The sequence below is a fragment of the Sceloporus occidentalis genome, unplaced genomic scaffold (assembly GCF_023333645.1).
Source record: "Sceloporus occidentalis isolate IW3139 unplaced genomic scaffold, rSceOcc1.0.p SCAF_31, whole genome shotgun sequence".
Classification (NCBI taxonomy): domain Eukaryota; kingdom Metazoa; phylum Chordata; class Lepidosauria; order Squamata; family Phrynosomatidae; genus Sceloporus; species Sceloporus occidentalis.
The window spans coordinates 490953-497050 of NW_028317011.1; positions in this window are offsets into that span (position 1 = coordinate 490953).

Genomic DNA, 6098 nt, shown 5'->3' on the forward strand with positions numbered 1-6098 from the left:
AAAAGAGAAAGACAGGTTAATCAAAACCTAAGATAACAAACCTAGAGAAGACAAATTGATACATCACTATTCTTAGTGAGGATCAATTAGAGTAGAGGTAACAGAGTATTATAAACAATGAATACATAAAGAAGAAAAATAAATAACATAGGTCAAATAGGTATATGGTTAATGGCAAGATGTGAATATTTATATGTATCCGATGTGGGTTAGACCCTGCTTCACCAGGCTTACTTAGATTATTTACTATAGATTTTACAAGGAAAGTCTTCCCCATATTTCCCAATATTTGTGTCCATCCCTTTGCTCTGTAGAAATCTCGTTCCATATTGCTCTGATTAATAATTTGATTTTTAACATGTTACCAGGAGATTATCGTATTTTGTCTCCATTTTCTAGCTATCAATGTTAGCATTACTAAACACAAGGTATATTACTTTTTGAATATGATGACAAATTGCCACGTAATAACGTCATCCAGTTCTGCATTTATGTGTTCACGGGACAGGAATTTTAGTCTTATGTCCGTGGATTCTTGTAATGTGTTAATGACAATTGATGGATTATTTTTCAGATGGTGCCCTGGGGTATCATGAAGCATCCTTTAGTTCTTCCTAGTGTGGCGCTGCTTCACAAACATCAGCAAATATTGTTCATTGGTTCAAATTGTGGTAAAGCGGAACAATGTGAAATTAGTCCTGTGTTACATTACCCTCAATGGGTCACTCTGCAACATTCAAACACCTGATGTCCTAACGTGAGTGTTTTTGTGGTTAGTCTTGTATGCTGTGGCTAATGCAACATGTTTACACATCCAGATTGTATTATTATTATTATCTTTTATTTATATAGCACCAACAAGTGGGTTCATTCTTCTGCATTCACCCCTTCTAAATTAACAGGCCTCTTGTCAGAGCAAAAAACTGTTTCTTACCTATATCCTTAATTATAGGGATATCACACATATTTTACTTGTTTGTTCTTTACCTGTTATTCATTTACGTGTGATGTCATGTTTCTTTCTATACTATTTCACACTGTAAATATTGAATATATAGATTCCCTTACAGCTATATGCAACACATATCATGATGTCACACTTGATGTCTTCACAATCAGCAGGTTTTTATTACTGTATAGTACATGGGTCTCCCACAGAAAACTTGCAAGTGACTGGTTGCTCTCAGGCTACACACTGAATAGCTCTTGGGTCACTGATACCGTTAGACCTCATAATGAAGAAATTACAAAACCAAACGCCAAAAATATCATATTACTGTTTCAAATATATTCGTAATTCTGTTTAAAGCATTTCTTAGTAGTTCTCAAAAACAAGTCATAGGTCCTTAGTCTACTGTAATACTAGCATGAGAATTACGTGTACATGTACAGGGGATAAAAAATGGAACTAAGTTTGCAATCAATGTGATTGTGTCAAAAATGTGTTCAAACAGCTGCATCTTCACCAGGCAAGCGGTTTTCCATTAACAGGTATTGCCTTACGACTTTAGTATTACTAAAAAAATGATTTCCCCATATGTTAATGAGTATAATTATGGGTATGATTTTGATAACAATACTTCGCTCATGTGCAGGATGTTTGCATAATAAGCAGTTTCAACAATTTTAACCCCAATGAAGACATTGCACAATGAGGTTTTGTTTTCAACATATTCCTGGCATTTGCCAAAAAGGGCACACAAAAAAACGTCCAGTGATATAAACCTTAAAAAAAAGAATTACATAGGGAATTGGCTAAACTAACTTTGTGTTTTTGCAAAGGTAAGTCACAGTGTATGGGAGGTGAAAATGTGGTAGGTTTGCAAGTGTATTATTCTAGCTGCATGTCAGTTTGCTTTATTTCCTTATAATACTACCTAATGTGTTACTTATTACATGTTGTAACTAATATCTACATAAATCCAGGTTAGGGTGTTTAGATTGTATTCAGTTAGCTTTCCTGTTTATTACATAGGCGTTTTTCCTTAGAAGAGGATTTTAAAAATTATACCTTGAAACATGAAACAATGTATGGACTGGGGACAAATGGTCAGCATAATACATTCTCATATTGCACATGCCAGTTTTTATAAATTCCCCTTTATGTGTCACTGTGTTTTGGATCCATTCATTGTTTAGCTTGGTTTGTAAAGAATACCGCTGGACACTTGGTGAAATAAATCCCATAGACTCTGTACCAATGAATGATCTTTTGCTTCCAGGTATACTATGTCCATATGCACATAAGTGAATCTTGTAGCTCATGAATCTTCTAAAGCAATACAGTCACATTTTTTTGTTTAGCCAATACATCTCTGATTATTAAAGTGGGGATATTCACTGTGAGTATTGAGAGATAAAGAAGATAGATTTCCTAAACCTATAGAATAAAAAGAAAACCAGCCAAGACAATGAATTGCATTTTTCTTTGGGGAGTTAATATGTGTTAAGTTATTCTGAGTGTTGCTTTCCATTTAATCACCACACCTATTTAGAGTTAAGTATGTCGAGTGAAATTTGGACCCTTACTACTCTTGCCATTGTGGAATGATAAGCAGTTGAAAAAAATCTCAAAACAATGTCTCTTCATAACATACATGTTTTTAATTGATTTGTCATACATTGACATGTCTAAAGTTCATCACATTATCAAATGGAACACTTCAAGGTTATAGCTATCAGCAAATTATATGTCATACATGAGCATTTAACATTAATAAGTACACAGTTTTGTTTTGCACATCTTTTCATAACTGCCTGTCTCATAGTTCTCTTTAAATTACATGTCTTGAGGAATAAGAGTAGTATGTTCATAAATGCTACATTATCTAGTAGTTCTGCAATTTTATTCTATCCTCTGAAGGTTTAATCCCAGAGAAACAACACAGTAACTTTTTATGAGCGTTAACAAGTATTCATTATAATAAACATTAGAAGCATTGCTGTTAATGTAACAGAATTTCTTAATGGATATCAGTGACTCTTTGAACAGAAGAGGTGGCTACTGAAGAAGTCACTCACTTTTGTTTTACTCAGTAACATATTTTCCTTCTTTTCTTTACAGGGAAGTGGGTATCTCACTGGAATCTCTCTAGTCGCTGACACAGCTTTGGACTTTGCTGCTTGATAACATGTTCTCAGCTCCCTTCATTGTGTCTTGAGAATAACAATATAACCTATTAAGACTCTTCTTCGCTCTGAACAGCCACATTCCCAGAGTCAGGAGTGCCACCGGGAGCCAAGCCAGAGAACAAAGTAAGATCTTGACTTATCCTTAGCTGATTTGTAGCTAGTGAACACAATATATTACCCAGATTCATTTTAAAGTTTTTTGACTGACAGAGAAAACAGAAGGCTCTTAATTGACTACCAACATCCTGAAGGGTTTAGCAATCCAGTAGTGGTTGGTTATGAATAAGTTTGTGCTTCTAAATACATGACAATGTACTCAACAGCAGTATATCCAGTAATCGTTAAATGATGATGCACTCATTTTATTGATACATTGTTTGCATTATATTTTGAGGTGTTGGGAACAGGTGGTTAATTTTCCAAGATAATTTGGTACTGCATATCACTACAGCTACACTATACTCATACTATCTTTACTAAAATCATGAGGACTTCACAGGTAACCATGGTTACTAAGATTTTATTGGTGGCTTCTATATGTTCCACATACATTTATATGGATGTTTTGTTTCATGGCTTATACTTCATACAAAAATGGCCCCAACAAGGAGCAACAACATTCCACAAGCCAGAACAGTAGTATAAAGGACCTAAACGCATAAAATATGTTTATCAGCTCAAGACCTTGGGTGCCACAAACAGGCCTGGCATTCTGTGTATCAAGCAGCATCAATTCTTCTAGGTACACTTGCACATGGATTTTGTAGGCATATTGTTAGGTGTATGGTTAAACAATTACATCGGACGGGTGCTAATTATATTTCACTTGGTAAGGAACAGCCAAACTCATTGCTGAGGTTGGTGAAGTCATAAACCATGGCAGACTAAACACAGCAACAAGACACAAGGTTGTTATACTGCATCAGCAAGGTCTCTCCCAAGCAAAAATTTCAAGGGAAGCACCTAATGCTTACTTCCCTTCACAATCAGCTCAGCTTTGGCAGAAAACAGTCGCTGCCAAAACGCCATACTTTTGGTAACTGGGGTACAGAAAATGGCAACAGGTGCAGTAGAGTTTGCAGGCAATATGAAGCATGGTGAAGATTCCTTGCAAAGTTGTGGCTGCATTTCTACAAATGGAGTTGGGAATTTGGTCAGAGTCAACCCCTTCACTACCCTATAGACATACAGGTATGGCGACAAAAAAATCTATAAAACCGAAAACATTTAGGACGTGCCTGTATGTCATGCGTTTTTCACAGCGCCAGGGACATCTCCCTGCCACTGCACAGAAGCCTGGACTCCCCCTGCTTCCTGCCAACCGCTCATCTGTATTGATGTGAGTGCTGGTACTCAGTTACATAAGGAGGAGAGGAGAGATTCAAGAGAGTCTGCATTGCGACCAGCAATGCAAGTCTTAAAAGCATTGCTCCTGATCACAGTATGATCAGTGCAGTGGAGATTTGAGGAAAGAGATTGAGAAACATGTTATTTTTAATGAAATATAAATCAAAATAATAACACCTCAGTAAGCTCAGTAATATAATTGTGACACCACTGGCATACATTAGATGCATATTGCACTGATAACAAAAATACTACCCTATAGGGTACTATGTATGGGATTGATCTGACCCCCTTGAACATAAAATTAAATATGTGGGGTATGTCTACTCAGGGGATGTTGGTGAACTTAAATTGGGTCATTTTTTTTATCAGTGACACCTACTATGTAGAAGAAATTCTAAGCTAATTCTTGCAATTTAAATTATAGTATAACCCTTTTACAAACTAGCACTCACGTTTTCTGTTTCTATGATTTCAAAGGGAGCATTATTACTTCTTAAAATAGGGATGTACAGCAAACACAGGAAAAAGAGAATTTTGATTAAACCAACATATATTAAAAATGGCAAAAAACATACAGTATGTGGAGTAACAAAAAACGTTGGTGTGGAAGAGGTTAGTGGCCGCCCTTACAGGCAGATACTTATCCATCATGCAATACCATCAGGGAGGCATCTAATTGGAGAATGACAATGACACCAAAAATCAACCAAAGTCATTAACAACTATCTTCAGAGTAAAGAACATGAAGTGAGAGAAGCAACTGAGGCTGACTAAATTCACAGAAAAACTGTGGTTGGTTCTCCAAGATGTTTGGAACAACCTACCTGCCGAATTCCTTAAAAAAACTTTGTGCAAGTGTACCTAGACGAATTGATGGCCCCTTAAGGCCAAGGGTGATCACACCAAATATTGATTTGATTTAGATTTTTCTTCTGTTTCACTTTGCATCTTGTTAAATGATAAAAATATTAACAGTATTAAATGGAAAACTCATATTGTGCTTTTGTCAAGTATAAAAACAAAAACAATCATATTATTTTTTACATGCATCACTTAATAGTTTTGTATGTTGACAAAAGACATAAAAAACGTTATAAACAATTCTTAGTACCACATAGATTTACCCAGCATTAGAGTTCATATAGTAACGCAACAGTGATGAAGTAAGAAAAAAGTACACTAGCTTAAATATTGCTTTTTAACTTTGTTTACTATAACAAATTCAAACTATATAAATACAAAAATAGCATATGGCTATAGAGATAGCAGTATTATATTAAGTCTGAGTGAATCTCCCTTAACGTTTTCTTCTATACTCGGTGGTTTTCAATCATCATGCATGTACCAGCTGGGTTGTGACCTGTTCTCAGTGGCGTACTTAGAGTATTTGGCACCCGGGGCGAAACCCCCCCCCCACACTTTAAAATGTCAAGACTGAATGTTGGAAAGAATATTTATTTTAACAAATGTGTAAACTGTATGTGAACTGAAAAAAAACTAGAAAGTTGAAAAAATAAATTAACTTATAAATTAATTAAGGTTAAAAATATAATGTTTACCAAACAGATATGATATAGCATAACTTTTATCACTATACACTGAGCCAGACATTGGCG